The 22,215-nt window shown below is 32.6% G+C and overlaps 1 long non-coding RNA gene across 1 annotated transcript; it reads right to left on the reverse strand.

Moving 5' to 3' along the window:
- Positions 1-18,918: 18,918 nt before the first annotated feature.
- LOC147065371 (uncharacterized) lies at positions 18,919-21,689 on the reverse strand. Its single transcript, XR_015071810.1, has 3 exons — positions 21,568-21,689; positions 20,825-20,966; positions 18,919-20,571 (listed from the first exon to the last, which is right to left on the reverse strand). It is a non-coding gene; the product is annotated as an uncharacterized LOC147065371 (long non-coding RNA).
- Positions 21,690-22,215: the final 526 nt, after the last annotated feature.

Genomic DNA, 22,215 nt, shown 5'->3' on the forward strand with positions numbered 1-22,215 from the left:
CGAGAGCAAATGTGGTAAATTATTTACTATATATATATATATATATACCCATATCGTATTATATACGGACGTGTATATCTAACTCGTAATGATATGGGTAATTTCAAAGTCCCACGTCTTATGTTATATCGCAAGCGTTTTTCTGATTTTCTTTTAATTTTTATTATCGCGCCGGCCTCTACGCCGTAGAAAAAAATTGAACGTTCTTAAACCAGAAGAACTTATCTTGTAGCATTTTTTTACCACCAAAGATTTGTGTGTTTAAAATTTGTAGATTATTATTAAAATTACAAATATAAATAGAATTGTCGCGGATAAATAATTGTGAAATCTAAGAGTACATTTTCCTCTACGCACGTCGTATTACGTAGCGCATCAGCTGCTGAAAGAAAATACTCTTATATTACATTTAATTTACGAGTCTAAGTAAAAATAAAACAAACACACGAAGGCGTAACATTATTATTTTGTACGTGGGACTTGTGGAATTGCGTTGGATTTCTCCCAACATTATCTACTGCAGCGGTTCTCAACTGGAGCGCGTACGGATGTTCGATTCGAAAAATCTATTCTACAAAAAAATGAAAATAAGGCGATACTTCTATATATCAGAGGCACCTAGCGGACATTTTTTTGATAATTTATAATTAAAACTGTATTAATTAATAAATATGTATCTGAAAACATTAAAAAGAAAAATATTTTTATTTAAAGTCAAAGATAAACTTACAATTGTAAAAAAATGTTATAAAGTGTGAATTTGTCAAAAGATTCCATCTTATTATTACATATATTTTATAATCATATTTATTTTATTAAGTTTTGCCTAAGAGATTTTTGACTAATTCATAGTTTTAACAATTTTATATTTAAATTCTAATGGATTCAAGCTGTGAACTATTCCATTTAAGTCGTTTTTTGCGACCCGGGTTTCGCCTTTCGGCATCTTCAGGCGTTGCTCACGTGTTGTCAGTGTGTGTGTTTACCTTTGGCGAGTAGCGATAGTATTAATATTATTAATTTTATATTTATTAATTATAACGATCATAACGATTTTTATATAAATATAATCGTTTATTACTTGAAACCCTTTTTATTTTAAAATTTATATTTAAAATTGATGAAATATAATAATTCATAAAATACCTAAAATAGCAAACAAAAAAACGAATTAAAAATTACACGTTCCTCGTAGTAAGAGAGAGAAGACAGATGTATGTGAATAATCTGTGAAATATATAAATTTCCCTATTAAAAAAATGTGCTCATTTTTAATATTATTCATATTTTCATTTGATATATTTTGTTGATGGTAGAACAAAAATATGGTTTTTGTAGTAAGACGCATTCATGAAAATATTGAGAACCGCTGGTCTACTGAATTAGTATTGTGTACTAGGTGGATTTTTTTTATTTCACAGAAATATTATTGCAATGAATCAATAGATGGTATTAAGAATGAATAACTGACTCTACACATAATAAGAAACAGTGTAGTAAAAAAGTAACAATCGCCCGACGAAGAAATTTAAATACTATTACTATATTGATATCCAAAGAATTTCTGTATGCATAGTTCAGAGAACGAAACTTTTAAGCTGAAAAAATTGAAGTGTGAACAAATTGTGTGTTTTATAATAAAACACATTGGAACTATTATTCATTAATAGTCATCACCATTGTAACTCTACAGCCCAAGGTGAAACCTTGCTCATCACTCATGGTTCTACAACCATTGCTTGGTTTTGGTATTTTTGTATAATCGTAATAATAATATATCCTAGATAATCCAGCGCCACAACGTTTCAATTATTTTGGCCGAGCACTTTTGAATCTCTTGTAACGCAGTCAAGCCATTTGAGTTTTGGCTGCCCGAATTTTCTTTTGCCATGAGTATAATATATTTATTCATAATTTGATTTTTTGGCTACTCCTCGGGCATTTTATGTAGGTACATGAATCGAACTAACCTGACGCAATTCTTAAATGAACCTTTACTGTTTCAAGCAATCTTTTATAGTCTTCTGTACTTTGCACACTGATGTCAACAAATAGTAGATTATTTTACTATCATAGTCGAAGCAGAGGAAGAGCGACCAAGTGAAAGAGCTGACTGAGGGCACCATCCATTCTGCCCTGAAAGAAGCGGAAGATCGAGAAGGATGGAAAGTCTTGGTCGCTCAAAGGATGGCAAAATTTAAATGTGGTAACGATCCTCAGCCATGAGTGCACCGACCAAGAAGAAAAGATACGAAACTAATGGCCGTGTTTATAACAATAACCTTCCAAAGTCGACCTTTCGAACGCTGTTGCATATTACCGTCTGCTTCAGCGTCATAATACAAATACAACGTGAGCACTCTCACGATAGTGGAATATAATATCAACGATCTGGTTACATATAACCATTTTTATTAATATCATCAATGATTAGTTAGGTCTCGAGAGAAAAAACAACTAATGCTATCATTATCAGAAACACATAGATCTCATTCTAAATAGCACGGTTTCTCATTTATATTAGCTTTTGAGGTACAGTTCGGTTATGAGGAATACAGCGGCAAATACATTTTGAAAATAGCCGATATACTGGATTATTTATTAAGTTAACCTAACCAAACCTAACTTAACCTAACCCAACCTAACTTAATCTAAACTAACCTATACTAACAAATAATCCAGTATATCGGGTATTTTCAAAATGTGTTTTCCGCTGTATTCCTCATAACCGAACTGTACCGCTTTTGATCTTTCATCAACCCTTCCATTTCCAGATTTACTGATAGATCATCATCCCACTCAAAAGTGGTGTGAAACCCTTACAGATAGTATGTATTGCACATTTGAGACGCTTAGAAACTGATAAATATGACAACGTCTCGCTCACCATATTATATTAAAAGCATACAAATTATTAAATTAGTCATTATAGCCATGCAATCAACTACGTCTAAAAATTATATGAAAACAAGTTTTCTAAAGATTTTATATTATATAATCCATACCTAACCAGAGTTTTTTTTTAAATTAATTTGTTATTAAAAAAACCACGGCTAATTAATTGGTATGCATTTTGTTTTCGGCGATAATATAGTTCTCTGAAATTAGAATCAGAATATTGACACAATAAAATAAATAGTAAATTTGCGTTTTCGGTCATTGACCCCAAAAGGCGGTCGCATGCACATTTTATTGAAACAAAACTTATCTTTTTATGATATTTTTTTATCAAAGAATTAATTAAGCAAATACTAATATCTTTTTTGCGTTTCTCAGATATCTTTAAGTAGGTGAGTGTAGGTATAAATAATAACACTTGTATGAAATTGAACATTTTTATACTGGTAATTTCTCAATTTAGAAAAAATACGCAGGCATTCTCCGGTCATATGCGACATTGTAGAGTTGTAGACAATAAAATGTAAATATTAAATGTTTATATTGTTATAATAATATTCAGTATTTTTTCATTTCGCAACAATTTTGTTACCATCATTACACGTGGCTTAATAAAAAATGTATATTATTGTAAAGTAAATAATTATTTTCGTGTTGTATTATATTTTCCATTCGCTACACAATTACGTATAGGCTCTGTTAGTCTGTTGTTTTTAACACTGTCCATTTGAATTTGATTGTGTCAGTTTTTTGACATATTATTATTATACACACTAGATATAACATAACCTTAACTAAAGCTTGTGATTTCTCAACATCTTTCATTATTTATCGGGATTCGAGAATTTGCGAAATTAAGAATATTTATTTTCTCGAGAATTTTAAATTGGTTTTATAATTTCTCCAGAAATCGACATTATTATGAAATTGCCTTTTTTTCAAAAAAAAAATACTCACAAATTTATCGACGAATTTAAGAAGTTCCGTTCAGTTAAACGTCGATTCCTTTAAAAAGTCGAGAGCTTTAAGCCGGAAACTAAAAAAAATAACCGGGAAATTTAAGAAAATATTCCGGCTGCGGTCGGCAGATGTCTCGTTGATGATTTCTCGAGAGATGAGAATTCTCGTAATTTTGGAAAAAATAATTTCTCGAGATTCGAGATTGGCCGTTTATATTTATTTATCGAGAATTCTCGAGATGAAATTCCTCGATCACAACCTCTAGTCTACCATAAATCTAATCCTACCATAGTCTAAGTTATCTATCCTCTACTAACTAAAATACCAACCTGCGACCAATGGCTTGAGAAACAGACGTTTTGACACTTCTCTATAATAATTAGCACTTTAATATACTTAATACAATAAACTATAACAATACAATACATACGTAATATATTATTTATAATGACATACCTTTATGGTCAATCTGACAACTAAATATTCTTAATTTGATTTAAATTTACTCATAAGTTGAAAAAATACTGTTTCATTCATCATTTAAATTATAACTAAGCTTATATTTTTTATTAATAACATATAAAAATGTGATAAATTAAATATGCAGTGGTCTGTGTCTAAGTATCTTTATCAATAATAATATTTTATATATAAATAATAATTATTACAGTAAACCGTCTCTGTAGAGATAATTCAAAATAATGTTTTTTTTCTTCGGTTATCGATTGTGTGTACATGGCGCTTAGTAATTAATTAATATAGTGAGACGAGAAAAGCAATATTATAACAGTAAATAGCAAATAGCATTAAATAAAGCTAATCCATAACAAATAATTTAAGGCTTTGGTAGCTAATTCACCCCTGACTACAGTGATTTAAAGAATTATTTGCATTATAAAAGTATTGAATTGATATCATTCAACATTGAATTGGTTAAATTAATAAATTAAATGCAAATTACCTTTTGCGGCGTCCCAATATACCAACATACTCGTACATAACACATTTTCTTCTGATATATTATTATCAGTGACGTCCCTAGATAAAATGCCGCCCCTAGCCAGCGCCAAAATGCCGCCTCATTTTTATACAGTATTTTTATCATCCTTTCATGAGTCCAATATCTAATAAATGTGTTATATGGATACATTACTAACAAAATATTAGACTAATTATTCGCAAATCTGCACGTGTCCTTTCTGGTCATGAAGGACGTCGAAGGGCAACGGAAGTAAACTAGATATCGCGAACCCGATAAAACCAGTAAGCTGATTTTTTTAATGGAAAGATATTTTCGTTATTACTTAATTTAGGTGGCTATTTCTATGTATTCTAAATGATTCTCCTCGATTTGCCGCCCTTCAGGTAACTGCCGCCCCCAAGCGACGCTCAATATGCCTACCCCCACGGGACGTCACTGATTGTTATGGTAAAATTAGACTACCAAACTCTACGATTCGAGTTTATTTTACGACGTTATAATTAGTTTTAATCTTATATCTCTATATTTCATAGAGACTTATATTCTATTATTCTTTTATCTATCCTGCCATTGGCTATACCAATTTTGTGATAAATAGCTATATTTAATCAAAATGCCTCACATATCGCTATATTCCACTTCTGTATAAGGGTTCGTTATTTTTATATTTAACATAATAAACGTAAAGAATACATACTTACTTGATTAGCTACCGATGTTAAGTACGAGATATGTTTTATATATTGTGACAAGTGAATAAGTGAGACCCAATGACAGAGTAGTGTAATTAGTAATATACGCAAAACAATCACAATTAACCAGGCTTCGAGAAAATTACATATAATGGTGACCTTACAGGCAATCGAACCCGAAGCCCTCAGATGAAAGGCCAGCGTCTTACGCACTGGACTACGAAGTATGCGTTATGTTGGTACATCACATATTTTAAATTTAACAAATAATTACACTGCATGCATGCATGCATACGTAAAGATTGAATAAAAAAAATATTGCAATTGAGCTGCCTAGAGTCATAACTCACATAATATTCCAAACATCGAGTTTTAAGATAATCGCAAAAAACCACCAGAACAGTTTTTTTTATAATTAGAAGAAACGTATTGCACTCCCTTGAATATTGATGAGTGAGTGAGTCGATTTACATTATTTAAAAAATATATATATATATATATACATAATACTCCTACGGCTGCAAACACACAGCACACATTGAGAAATAGAGCTTCCTGATTGTTTAATTACCAAATTCTTTATAAGCTATTTAACCGATGTTCCACCATATAGCGTATAGCACTGTTTGTGACCTAAGCAATCTGACGTCACACGTCATTCAAAATGGCTGCTTCATCTGTCACTTTCAAATGTAATTTTAATAATGCATTCATTACAACACACGTTTTCTTGAGACCCTCGTTCATTTTGTAGACTCTGTAAAACATTTTCGAACTTTAAAAACAGTTCCTAGTCGTGTTGTTTACAAAATACGTATAATTTTGATCCATAGTCTATAATCTAGATAGTACGTAACTGATAAAATACCTCGTATTTCGCTTACAAATGCAGTATCATTACACTGGTAACATCAATAGTGTCATACGGTGATTGGTATAAATGATAATATTATACAGAGATCATTACATATTATTATCTAAATCCATTTGCATTTCTGTCATTTATTCTTATTCTGTTTTGACATCTCTTAATAGAAGTGATTGAACTGAAGTTAATCATAATATGTATGTATTGCCACCAAATGGAAATGTTTACTGGCAATACTCTATCATTTCGTACAGTAGAATTGTAAAATAAATGTGATAAAATAACTGATAAATTATTTAAAGCTCATAATAATTATTCATGTATAATTATTGAATTTATATGGTACCGTTCGCACACTTTCAGGCACATTTACAATTTCAAAATTTAAAATAATAGTCGGGGAATGAAATTTTATAAGTTTGCCATTATTTGAACGCTATGACATATTATGACGTCTCATCGTGACGTCGCTAAACAACGAATTACATTTGCACTCATGCATACAAATGAGCAGTATATAGCCTATAAAGTATTTGGGAATGTCATGCATACGACCCTAGGTAACTCAATAATATAAATAGAAATTTGAGTCAGGGCCTCGTTTTAAGTAAGTAATACTCTAAATGAAATACAATAGTACATGCACTTAATATTAGTGTAGACTTAACGTGTTGTGCATTTTATTTATATTAGCATATATTGATAGGGCAGAGATTACATACATACCTGAAGTGGGTTCCTTTTTGTGTTTGACTGTAAGAAGGTACGATTCTTCAGTATATAGTATCAATACGGAATTAACTTAAACATGACAGTTTTAAAGAATAATTTATTTACGTCTGTATAATAATAATATGCATTAACGTTTGTGTACTATTTGAGGTCATACAGCAGACTTTGTATGTATTGTATTTTACGACCTGATCACCATGCAAGTCTAAATTGGCTTCAAAGTCTTCGCCTATGGCGTCTGGCTTTCACAGCTATATCTTTTTTATATATATATATATATATATAACGTGGTAGGGGTAGTAGCGACCATTTCTTTAGAGTGCCGGATCGCCTCCAAATTGGAATAATATAAGTTATCACCGCATTAGCACCTGTAAACTAAATGTAAATAATATACTGAACATTGTCAAAACGCGGTTTCATAATATACTCCCAAGTAAAGTGAATTACTGTTAGCGATAATAGTAAAATAATTAGATTATATCAGCTGTCGAGTCGTGGATTGGCTTCCCCTGAGCTATAATGTCAGCTTTCAATTTCGCCGGCAACAATAATTGGCATCGCTCCGGTAGCAGGCAACAAGTGGGCACCAAAGGTACGAATGGTACCAAACTCTGACCCTAATACCGCAAGCGGAGTGCACTTGTCTCCGGCCTTGCGGTTCGTTCACATTGCACATTTTTGATACCACCATTTTATTATTATTATTACATCAACCAGTTACTAGGAGCCGTCAATCAGTATGGCCAAGTATTCTTCGTCTGAAGTATGCAGTATTTATTCTACTACAAACTTACATAGTTTCCCAAACTTTTTTGGACTCAGGGCCACTCTTTTGAAGATACTTTTTGCAAATGTCAAAATTATATCTCTATCTCAACCACATAACAGATTAATAAAATGGAAATTTAAAAGCCGTTTATCATGTTCTAAAATTTTGAAGTCGGAGTCGGCTTATTACTCTATGACGGTCAGTCCATAAATCAGAAGAAACACGAAGAGCGCCGAGTGTCTTAAAAATCGTTTACGTGATAAACTTTAATGCATATGAAATGATACACCAAAATATTTAAAATATATTATTTCACACGTGTTTAAGCTTATTACATATTTCTCCACTCTCGAGACTCGTTACAACCTTACCCAGAAGCCATCACACTTCCTATTATTTTTGTGTTCCATGATATCAACTAATAATAAAACAATATAAATTTTATTTTTGAGTTTCACCAAAATATGTATATTTCTTAAATTCAAATAAACATTTAGACTGGACTGACATTATAAACGCACTTACGTAAGCTGGCGCTACAGACCATTCAGGTCCATGGTCGACTGCACAATCGTCCTCCAGGAATCTCTGTTCCAACTTATCTCTCTTTCCAGTCGATCACAATCAGCCTCTCTGCATACGTCTTAAACATATCCACCCACCTCTTTCGGGGGCGGCACAGGGGCTGATTGCCTACAGGAGTTGATATTATCTAGCCTATTCATTGAATTAAATCAACAAAAATGAAAATTCACATGAATACCTACAATACATTGCGCAATTCTTATCAGTATTAAAATAAGTAAAATTAAAAATAATATTTAAAAAAAGAGAAAGATTAGTAAAATCTGGGGCCAGATTCCTACAGCACCTACTTTCGGAAACCATTTAAAAATGAAGAAAAATAAATTTATTTTTGTTTGCTACGTCAATTAGATATTTTTTCTTCTTGTCCGTACTATTGGATCTAAAGAGCTTTAATTGATTCCCATTCCACTTTCGTCAATGATTGACTAAGCTATCAAATTACGATATTCAAGATAGATAGATTCATTGCTGGACTTTGGAGCTTAAGAAATTATTAAAATTCGTTCACTATTCTGACCTTCCAAGGAAGAAGGCAGTAACTGACTCTCATACACTTTCGAGCTGATAAATGACATAATGTGTTTTTTTTCCAACTTTAGTTCTGTGAATTAATAAAAAAACGGTGATAATTTTTATTAGTAGGATGTTAAAATACAAATAAAGTAATAATAAACAAGCAGTAGCTGCAATAAATAGGTGCAATTACTGGCTTTTTCCTAAGAAATTTGTATTATTTTAGCAGATGTCCATTTTTCACTAAGGACTTTAACGGTATTTTAGTGATAATTCTGATTTTAAAGTAGACAGCTTTCAAAATTACCTAATGGATGGCATTCATAACTCAATTTCACAAATTTTGCGAGTTACTGCCATCTTGCAGTATTGTACAGTAACACGTCGTATCAAAGAAATATATGCATTTTTAATCAATGTTGTAAACTAACTGTTAAAACCTACTAAATATTTACATTTATTTAAATTGATTTTTAAAGATTGTTTTTTTATTAATGAGAATTTTATTTAAGTCAAATGTATGTTCCGTTGAACCGAACAATCTATAGGTTATTGTTATTACATATTCATATATCGTGAAAGTCATATCGAAAGACTGCAGGAAATTGATCCTGAAAGAAATGAATACAGTGAGCGACATCTTGTCACGTTGTATTGCGATTTTGATTTATAAATGGGCGACGTCCTGCCCTTTTTGCCGAGAGCCGGTCTGCACTCACCACTACAGACGTTGCCGATTTTTTATTTTGGCAACACTAATTGGCAATAATCATATTCATGTAAGGGGCTGGGTGCATCTGGATCATTCGACTTCACGCTGTATCACGTGGATGAACTCCATAGCCGAGGAGATAAATCAACATAGGTGCCGATACTAATTTTATTACATCGCGGAAACGTCTGTTCAAACAATTTATACACTCAAACGTCTACTAGAATAGTGTTTTACAGACTTTCACGCGTCACGGCACACTATTACTGTCTAATATACTAGAAAATTCCACTCATCACTTTTTCAGACTCTTATACAAACATATTTCATAATGAAAAAATAGCCAGATGCAATTTCTTGTAATCAATATTTTACGTAATAGCATATCCCATAACACTAAGCACACAAAAATGCACTTCAAAAAAATTAATAGTGTTATGGTGAATACTAATTTTAATGCCTAGCTCAAACGAAAATATACTTTTGCATAACCAATTATTAATGAACATTATATAATTATTTAACTATTTATAAAAATTAATTGCATATGAAAATTTAAAATCTTCCACAAATATTAATGTGATTTTTAATTCCAATTAATATGACATTTAAATACCTATTTTAAAGATAATATCATCACCGTCATCATTAGCCGTGGTCGATCCACTACTGTATCCCCATAGGTTTCTCCACTCTTCTCGGTCCGTAGTTCCACGCTGTCACGTACACCCATGGAACTTTATGAGTCCGTCTATCCAGCGGTCTCTAGGATGTCCCTGTGGTCGTTTAGTGCTACTTGCGTACCTCACATTTCAACCCATTGCCATTGAAACTGCTTAGCTTCCTCTATCACATCGCGTACTCTTGTCTGCTTCCTTAATAATATGTATAGTAAAATGGGTAAGCCTTATTAAAAATATTTTAGTTTTGCATCCGGTCTAGTTTATACTCATTTTTCTTTCCCTATTGACTGTCCGGATCCAGTGCGGAAATTATATGAATGTTATAGTATCGACCTCCGGCGACTGCATGCTAAATAGTGTGTAAAATAGATGTTAACAAAATACGTGACATAATGACGTTAAGATTCTGCCAATAAATGTGTTAATGTCTCAGAAAAATATCGTTGAGTACTTTTTACAAGATGTGAACTCAACTTGTCTTTTATGTATAATTATTACCTGATTGATATGATGGTACAGTAGGACCTCGATATAACGGACTAATTTAGGTGAGGGGGTGTTCGTTAAAGCCAAAAGTTTATTATATAAAAACACAATTTATTTGTCTTCGGATGATATATCCACATACCCGTTGTGAAGTGGAGCTTTTGGTAATCCTGCTTCGAAAAAATAATCAAGTTTTATTTGCACTTTTGAAGTTTGCAATTTTTTTATAATTGACTCTCTAAAATTACAAAAATGCGTCGATAAATGTTGCTAGACACTTGGATTTAAACATGTATAACATTGCAGTATGTTTTCAACAATTTTTCACATTTGACAGGATATATTGTCCATTATAATGCAAAGTCCGTTATATCGAGGTTCTACTGTTACGTATAAGGGAAAAATAAAATCATTCTTAACCTTGTACAATTAATTATTTTTAAAACTTTTATCAGAGAACAATGATATTTATGTTAAGAAATACTTATTTGGTAGCTACTGCAAAGTGCATTCCCATAACTGATACATTGTTATCATAATGTATAATTGAATACATTTACCCTTTTGACCCATCTATAAACAAATGTAATGTAAACAAAGTAATTTGATAGAAAATTGTTGTCATTTGTGTTATCAATTATCATGGTCAATTAAATCATAATAATTGAATTTTATCTACGTCTCTCTCGTATATTTATGAAATAATTTCAAATCATCTTGTCTAATTGAAAATTACAAAATTTTATTTATGACTGTTTTTTTCTTGATTAGAAAATTAACAATGAATGCCCATTCATTCTACTAATAATAAATATAATTTAAAGTAGGTTAAAAGAATAATTTAATGTTTTACTGTTCACAAAAATATATAATAATTATAATTGTGCAATGCAATAAAGATTTTAATAACACAAACAATGACCCCTCCAAATTAACCCGCCCCGCACCACACTTGGTCTTAAACGAACGTATCACAAGGCCCTACATTTGGTTGCTCAGGACCAGATACCCAAGACTGAGATCGTCATGCTGTCAAGTGAGCTTTGACTGAGTTTATTGATTGACGTAATTTAATAAAAGTGTCATGGTAGAGAAAAGCACGGAGAATTACCACAAACAAATGAATTTAACAGTGTCCAGGGTTGACGAACCTTTTTACGTACGCGTGCCAAAATTTTCTGTTTATTATTATTATTATTTTATGTTTTTCCAATGAGATGTTATAAAAACTGATTTTTCTTTTCTTTCAGATCTACTACAAAGAAGTCACCTTCAATTCTGCAAGTCAAAAGCAATTAAAAAAGCGAGAAATCAAAGCGACTAAATGCGGAGAAAACGAAAATTTAGTAAAATTATCAATAACACTTTACATTAATTAAAATTACGATTTAAAATATAAAATAAATAAATAATGTACTAAAATCTTTAATACCATATATTTAATGTTCGTTTTTAAATTGCAAGTAATAATAGTTATGGTCTTCTAAAAAACACATTTAAGTAAAAAAAAAATACATAAAATTAATTTTAACTTATTACAAAAATTAAATTATTCGTGTTTCAGGTTAAATGTCGCTTCATATAGTTAAAGTGAATTAAAGTGTCGTGAAATATAATGTCTATGTGTAAAAATCGATTGAGTGTTTAGTGTTTTAAAGTGGATTAGGCTTACTGTAACTGAGAAAACTGTGACCTTATTCTATAAGAAGTTCTATTTAACATCCACGAATAGTGTTTAGGTCGTTCTAATCTTTAATTATAACGCTAGAGTTAACTAACTCCGGCGCTTAAATTTAGCCTAACAAATAAATATTATAATATATTTGTGCAAAACTTTAACACTACGCTTCATTATCAAATACAGATAAGTAACACATTTTTCGTACAAAATAATAAAAAAATAAAACGTATCTTCATTTTTATATAAGTATAGATAAGAAAGCTTTGAAAAGTTTCTCGCTATAATCCAAAAAACGACAAATGAAAATTCAATGAATGCTAAATGAATAAGGGTCAGAATACATGTTGTTTGTACATCGGCAATAAAATTCTCCCAAAATAAAATACCATAATATTAAACAATTGGAATAATCTTCATGGAAGCTTTCTAAGTTGGCTACAGATCCAAGATGTTCTCCTAGTCATTATTTGACAAATTAAGATACTGAAAGGCTGACAGTTGATAATAAAAGATACATTTTTTGTCAACATAATTAGTTTTGCAACCTGACAATAAACAGCTGTCAAATTTGACTAAAGGTCTAAGACTAAACTTTCTGTAATTGACAACACATATGGTATAAGAGCAACCAAACGGAGGATTCCAGATTTGACCAACGCTTAAAGGCCTACGCTCTCGGTCCTCGTGCTCCAGGCATCTTTTGGCCCCGCGGGAAGTCCCGCGATGCGCGTGCTGCTGCATCGTAGGGCACTCGTGGCGTCGTGACGGCGTGGGCGCTGCGCTGGGGGGCGGGGCTGCTAGCGGCGCTGTTGGCGATTTTCGCGCTGGCGGGGGCCGCTCCCAGGCCTCCGCCCGCGCCGCGCGCCCAGCGCTCCGCCAACCTTAGTCACATCACGGGGACGTCGCGGAAGATCCACCTCTTCATCAAAAACAGGCACCTGCAGCTGCTGCCGGACGGCACTGTCAACGGGACCGCTGACGACACCAGCGATTACAGTAAGTGCCACTTTTTTCAAATCATCTTTTATATTTATTAGCTGGTCTTCGTCTTCTTCATTAAGAACGCTTCGACGAGGACAAGTCTGTAATTAGCGTTGCCAGATAATTAATTTACCAAATCGTGATTTAACCATGTGACTCATGTAACTCTTTAACTGTCAAAATAATAAAATTAAACAATATTTTTTCTTGACAATCACCTATTTGTACTTAATATTTTACTTCCTGAAGAGTTTCTTTCTGCTGCTGAATGTATTGGTAAGCTTCAGCACATAAGTATATCATGTTGAATTGAACTAGTAATTCCGATGTTATCAACTCAATAGAGCATATTCTATCTCTTGCATCTGACCATTTTAAATTCATCTAAGAAAATACCTATGCGGTATAGATACTAGACGTCGGTATGCTTGAAATAAATGAAATTAGCTTGAAAATATTTTGTGCATCACGCATCCATCGCGCTTTTTTGTCTTAAGACTCTAAGGCCCTCCTCCCACGGCGCAACTGAAATCTGGCAGAACTGGTTGGTGATGGTACTCATAAACTGACCAATGTGATGCTACGCACACGGCGCTACTGAAGGCACTTGAAATAAAAATCACATAACCTCAAATTGTCAAACTGGACCATCAGCTGTTTTGTACAAAAACCGACAACACGCACGCTGCTGCGTTTACTCGAATACAATTAGGTTATTTCAATTTTGCACTTTTGACGTCTTGGGTTGTTAATGGTTTTTATAGCATGACACTTGTTCGCAGTGCTACCAATTTTGGTAAGAAAATATGATTTTCCCCCGAATCTAATGATGTTGGTACCACTGTTTTACGGTGACTGGAAACTTCAGAGACCGCGCGACTAGCATGTCGCGTCTCTTCGCGACCGTTTTGAAGCTGAGAGATTTCAGTCTCACCGTCAGCGAGCCGCCATTGAAATACATTGGCTAGATACTGGTTGGAATTTTAGTTTCAGTTCCGTTGGACTTCAGTTGCTCCGTGGGAGGAGGGCCTTAACCTTAACCTAAACGTTCCTAAATTTATATTTTTTGAATAAATTGAACTGTCCCGCGCAGGACAATATATTTTTGCTGAAAAAGCAGAACGTCCCGCAAAAATCTGGACATTTGGCAACGCTGTCCGTAATATAATATTTTTTATTGATCGTGACAACGAGGTTTCACTGTTCATTGTTTTTATCGGATGTCTATCAGAGTAACTACGAGATTCGAATCTTGCTTTGCGATTTAATGATTGCTTCATTTTGTTAATATCTAGATTAGTATTTCAGAAATTTCAATAATTACCACTGTTTAGTTTAGTTTTTGTCATTATAGATTTTAGTATTATTCCATACTTTCTCAATATTCACGACATTTAAAATAGCTTTTTTCAATTTACATTTGCAAATTCGGTGAGATGCCGTCATGAGCTTTTATATATTTCTTACGAAAACAATTTATTCCATGTAGACAATTATAATAAATACCTTTTTCTGTCGGCGCATAGACTTTTCGATCCAATAATTGTGAATTTAAATTTTCATTTATTTTGATGCATCATTATCACAAACTTAGATTATATTAGGTTGGGTTAGGTTGTGTTATGTTAGGTAAGGTTAGGTTAGGTTAGGTTTGGTTTGGTCTAAAAAAAAGTTATAAAATCTCATGACGGCATCTGCGGCACATTTGCCGAAAATTCATTAAGCATACATTCACATGTTAAATATTATTCATATCCGTCATTGTTGTCATCGGCATACTTAGAAACCACACAAAGAAAGCAGATCTGTTGTAAAATGCCAATACTGACCGTGAGTTTTCCATTCAAAAGTTGTCATAAATTAGTTTGAAATCGTTTTTTGATGCTATATTTAGTTATCTGATAGCCATGCACGCTGTATTGTTTGTTGTTGTGTGGTAGCAATGTGGGATTCCCCGCGTGGGCCCAAACGGCGGTGAACACTTCATTAATGTGGTTGTCAAACAGGTGTTTGAATCCCGGTGACCTCGCCACTCTTTTTAGCTGGGTACTTTGGTACAATTTGGGGTATATCTAAGGATTTCATATCGAAAAAAAATACGATAAATGCTGCTATCCGTATCAAGAGAGACATCACAAATTTGCTCTAATTGTACTTCAAAAGTATTAACATTTTGAAATATGTGGTTGTGCGATGTAATGTTCAAGTGGATGTATTAAAAAATACAAACATCGCTACTGTAGAGCTGACTTAGCGATATGTAGGAGGTACCAAAGATCCTGGCCTGGGTCCCGCTTCATGATGTGGGGGCCATGCTAACAAGAATCAGCATGAAATTTAATGATAAAAAATTGAAACTAAAGAAATGTATCGATATCGGAAGTTTTTGTTAACGAGAGCTTTTTTTTGGCTAAAGCTTTCTAATAATATCGTAATTTATCATGGTATAGTATCAAAAGAGATTACCTATAACGAAAATCAATAAAATATTGGTTAAAATGTGCATAATTTTGTGACATACCGTCTTTTTAATCTTATTTTTATCATTAAAACTGCTTGTGACTTCTCAGCGCATAGTTTAAATACCTCTGTCATATTATATTATAAATAATTGTGGTTTTAGTTATCACTTAGTATTTATTTTTAAGCATTTTTTTCGATTGTATATTATATATCATGAATAAATAATATTACTTATAATATAGCTGTCCCCTTCATAATATTGGTTTACTAAAGTATGACACTCTGGTGGAAACAGAAGTTTTCTCATTCTGATAATAAATAATGTATAATATGTAAATGCGTCGTAGTATGTGGATTATTTGTTAGTTTGGGTTAGTTTAGGTTAGATTAAGTTAGATTAGGTTAGGTAAGGTAATCCTAACAAATAATCTAGTATATCGGTTATTTTCAAAATGTGTTTGCCGCTGTATCCAGGATAACCGACTTGTACCCTAACTTTAATTACATACATACTATTGTACTATATTTGGGCCATTGAACGTTCATTCCTGTCTACGGCATTAAAATTATTATCTACATGCCTTTTATAACTGTCTGTCGTCCTATCAAAAAGTGGAGGTTGATAATTTAGTATGCTAAAAAAAGTAAAGATATACGCTATGCTAGGGCTACGCTAGGGTAAACAATTCAGTGAATGAACACATAAGAGATGAATTTGAATTCAAATAAATTAAATTAAAACAACGATTAAATTAACTAAGAAAATTATAACAATAGGTAGGTACAATAAATTGTGTATAACCGAAGTATTACTAATTTTATGCCGTGATGCCTTGATAGTTGGACTTTTCATAATATTTGGATCACTATTTAGTTGCTCATTTATCTGCCACATCATAAAGCCGTAAATATTGATTTTTTTTACGAAGCAATCATAAATACAAAAAATTAAGATCTACTTTTCAATCATAGTAGATACCTAGGAATTTACATTTTACTTTACATTTTTTTCACTGTTATAACGAGAAACTTATCGGATATACCGAGCTAAAATACTGATAATGTGTTGATCGTTTAAAAACATTTCGACCCTAAGCAATAAAATCCGATCGGACAAGATGCCGCCGGGGACAGATTACGTTTATGACACTAGTTAAGTGTCTAATTGTTGTTTTCGCCGACAATAAAAATACCTATTCTCTGATATAACGAGTACCGCTTATAACGAGCAAATTCAGGCGGTCCAACCTTCCTAGTAATAACCAAGTACGACTGTATATTCCTTATTTTGTTTAATAATATTTCGAATGACATTTGTTTTGCTATTCATTTAATATCCTTTTTTTATTCCACCGCTAGAAATTCGATGTAATTGTCAATTGTTCAAGATTAAACTCAATGTTATAAACATTTTAACTTAAATGTTCATTTACTACTATAAATAAACTTTACTGTAGAAAAATATTTATATTAGTATTGACAACGTAAAAAAATCTGGTTCATTGACTGGACAGCTTACCCTTTATTGCCAGTATAAAAAAACTACGGTAAACAAAATGAAAAAATCATAAACACTTTAAATCAAATCAAATAGACATGTAAGAATTGTAAATATTTTATGGGGTTAATATTAATTGTAAATATTTTTACATAGGTAAGTAAATATATAATAAATTTAAATGCATTTTTATCAAGCTTATGATTTTTAATATGTGGCGACACTCAATATTTTATTTTAGATTTTGTTGCCATCTGGTTACGATCGACCAAAGTTTTTAGTAATCATTTTTAGAAATTCATGGTAAGACGCATTTAGATGGCGTTGAAGTCACATTTCATCGTAAATTGAGCCAAAGGCTTCACCTTAAATAAATAATTAACGAGATCATAAATATTAATAAAAAAACATCGAGTGTGGCTGCACTGTTTTTTTTCTGTGGTAGGAAGCCTCCATACCTTGTGCGTTGGAGATAGTGACCTGCCTAATTTTTAGTCTTAAATTTTATGAAAATTTGTTAATTAGCAACCCAGCTATTTTGTTATTTATTTAGAGCTTTAAGGGGGATCCTATATGCCAACAGAGAACCTAGCGGAAAAATACGAAGCTTGCAATTTGAGATTTTTTGATAATTTACAATTTCAACTGTATTAATTAATACATATGTATCTGAAAATCTTAAAAAAAAGACAGACACAATATTATCTATCTACTAAGGATTAGAGCATTTCCACGAAATATACTCGCAGACAGCGATGTTTCTAGATACGTGGAGGTCTGGGGCGCTGATAGTTATAAAGGCCCCCCTTGTAAAAAAAAATCTGTGCTATAATCCGCCATTAAGGCGATGTCTTTGGTCTAAATAACACATATAATGTGACTTTTACGCCATCTTTTTATATTTAAAGGCATCTACCATGAATTTCTAAAAATCTGTTACTAAAAACTTTGGTCAATTCTAACCAGATGGCAGTAAGTTACCATAATAAGTTGCAAGTATTATTAAATTGCCAGATGAAAAAAATCGCTAGACAAAAATTATAAGAATATAATAATATATTCTACTATAATATTATTATATATATATATACCTATTCAAATAATTATAATTTTTTAAAATAAATACAATATTTTATTATATCGTATTGACATTTTTATGATTTAAAAGAAAAGTTTGAAATCAATTTATACTTGCCAACTTCTTTTTTCATTTTGAATAGAAATTTAGAATACAAAAGGCCAATATAGGGCCAAAGGAATGAAAATATGGAAGAGAAGTATTAGTCTATTGACAAATTTTTTATTTTTATTTTATAAAGTAAAATATACTATATGCACATACCAGGTCACACTGCAGATGAATATTACCTACTCTATAAACTTAGGGAAGGTAAAGAAAACAACTTGTTCATAGGAGTGGTCAATTTTAATAGAACATTACACAATAAAAATAATACAAAAACATTATAAATAGGATAATTAAATATATTTACACTTAAAATTAGTTAAAATTATGAAATAAAACCCTAAATATGTACTTTAAAATTGCTTTGAGCTGCATCCTATACTGTGTGATACAGCTCAAAGCAAAATTTTGTGCACACGTATATATTGCATTTTATGCAAATATACCTGGTGCGGGACTTGCATCCAGGGTATCTGCACACGGATGCTGAATGGTGGCCAACGCTGTCCAAACATACCTCAGCGATCGGTTGGGGGACAACCGTTCTCCTGCGAGCTGGTGGCTCTGTGTCTACCTGCGATGTCGACATGTTTCTTGGCCGACCTCGTGCTGGCAGTGTTAAAATGTTGGCTACCCGATCTTCATACCGAATAACAGCTTTCGCTAATCTGATTCAGTACGACAACAGTCCCATAATATCCTTTCGGGGTACATTTTCTAGTTTACAATTCCGCATATATATTAGCCAACAGTTTACCACCGCCAAGTCCACAAAGTGGTTAAAAACCCTCACAGGCCATTTGCATGTCTTCATCCCAGTCCTGTAATAAGCAATTATCCGATCGCAAAGATCAATGCCACCCATCGACATATTGTAGTGCTTTACAATGGCCGGCTGAGTGGCACTGATCTTCCTCTTTACTTCCTTCGACCATCGCATGCAGGTACCAACAGGAGTACTGCCGACCGCAGTGGAAAATAATAACACGGATTTATTTTCTTTCCACTTGACTACACAAACTTTGTTATCCTACCGAACCTTCTCATCCCAATCTCCCCTCTGCATTGCCTTATCGTTTTTTTAATTTCTTAATCACATCGCCGATTCTATTACTTCTGACAGTTCCAGTTAAGAACATTTTGTCGTGAAGTAACGAATTGGCGAGCTTCAAACTAGTGAAAAAACGATCGTATAGACAATGCAGGAGGATTGGGGAGAGTCCGGCAGAGTAACTTGACCACACTTGCGCCCAGACCGAACTGCTTCATATCTCCATCTGATACCGTTCCCTTCCCTACATATATGTGAAAATCTATCACTAATCCATCTCTGGCCGCGAGAACAAAATTTTTAAGGCCTACAGGATTTGGCTTGTTAAGCACAAATTGCCTGTGTCTACAGCGGCCAGTGAACGGCATCATTTTCTCATCGATGGAGTTATGAGCAGGTCTGGGCAAAGTATGGCATTTTTTTAGAACCTCACTTAAAAAGCGACTAATCTTCCAAAGTTTATCTATGCAGCCCGTGCGGTCAGCAGTGTTATCTGCAAAATGAAAGTGATTCCGCAGTTCGAAGTACCCGTCTCTGGGCATTGCTTGATTAATGATTGGAATGCTTAGATCATAACACCAGTACATTCGAGTCTGCGGAAACCTTAATGTACCCATCATAATTTTGATGCCGGTGAATACGAATTTCGAATTCGTATTCACCGACCACAAGTCCCTTTTTTGTGCTGAATATAAATTTGTCTGCTCAGCTATTTTTTCGAAGAGAGTGAGGTTGAAGTATTCGAAAAAGGAGCTGAGGACATTGTCAGCAACATGCCTTCTCACCAACAAATCTTCCTCCAATTCCGGACCAGCATTCGGCATACTGAAACAATAGGAAAAAAATATTATTACATAATCCATATTTCCTCATTAATTCAAGTATTTAGCAGTAAAAATACAAATAATGATGGGCAATAATATGTCAACTCCTCATTCGAGACAATCGCTACATCATGTGTACAAGATGTAATGAATTCTTGTTTTTATGCCAAAGCATGTAATGAAAATGAATCTAGTGTATGACCGGATGGTATATAAAACCAATAAATATATTATTAAGAAAATTGTAAACCTACCATTTTGTGAGCCAGGGAAGAACCCTGGATTGTGATGTCGAAGGTTGTAAATGTCGTCGCTGTTGTCGGACTCGTAACCGTCGCCGACTTCGCAGTCTGTCGTCCAATATTTCGTCGAGTTCATCAGTATTAAAAGATTTATCTATATGTAAACAAAAAAACATAACCTAATTACATTCATATACTCGTGTCAAACATATCAGTTTATCACTGTAGATAACGTTTTCAATTTACGATTATGTTGTATTAAAAACACGGACACGTGTTTGAAAGCACATAAAATATTTGATTATAATCAATCATTGGTTACATTTTATAAGCATTGTGAATAATTATAATGATGATTATGAGATACATTTTCGAGACAAGTTTCAGTAATTTTGAATGAAATTAAAATTTTATTTTATTAAATTCGGTTCTACAATCATATTATGCGAATGAAAGAAATTCACTACCTATCTATTAGATAATTTACAAAACGTACAAGATGGGCTCGATGACATTTGTCATAAACATAACTTCAAACTAACGTAAAGTATTTATAATTCTACGAAAACGATGAGTCTACGCCTAAAATAATATATATTGATGATAAATGCATGATGGTGATTGAAAATACAGTATATGTAACTCTTTTCAATAATTTTTGAATGTTTGTTTGACAATCAAAACTGCGTGACATAGTTTGTCATTTTGCTGTACGATAATAATATTATTTATTATACACTGAAAAGTTTACTTACTTGACAAAAATGTTACTGATGAGTCGATTCCTTCCTGTTTTCAAACAATATACCTAATAATGGCCAAATAAAGAAGAATTGTCATAAACCCGATATTCGATCTTCGATCGAGAGCACGAATGCTACCATATGTTAAAAAGCGAGATTTGTTTATTTTGTTGATTATTTTTATCATAAATAATGATAAAAAACAGTTGTAATTTAAGCAAATACTAATTGAAAATAATTCGCAGTTTCAAATTTTGAATATAGGCAGGTTTCTACGTAAATTAAGTTAATATTGTAATTTCAATTATTAAGTTATTTTTATTCATATGGCAATTTCGCCTCAAACTGATAAACTGATTTTTGTCAAAATGCAGAGAAAGGTTATTTTGTCTTGTCTATGTGTGAGTTTCATTTTCAACGTCATGTTATGGTATGTGTGCTTTGTATGGAGATATTTTGTTTCCAAATAATTCCACAACGGCAGCACCATACAGCCAAGCGTCGGCTAAGTGTTGTCAACATGTTGCCAATTTGAGCAATTATTATGGTTTCGATTTCTATCGATTCGTTAATATACAAAAATACAAGATTAAATTTAAATAACTGCCGTAAAAATTAATAAATAATATTTTTAATAGAAACGCTAAGCGTTATTCGCGA

The sequence above is a fragment of the Rhyacophila brunnea genome, unplaced genomic scaffold (genome assembly GCF_057557595.1).
Source record: "Rhyacophila brunnea isolate RB1 unplaced genomic scaffold, BYU_Rbru_1.0 scaffold_6, whole genome shotgun sequence".
In the NCBI taxonomy this organism is placed as follows: Eukaryota; Metazoa; Arthropoda; class Insecta; order Trichoptera; family Rhyacophilidae; genus Rhyacophila; species Rhyacophila brunnea.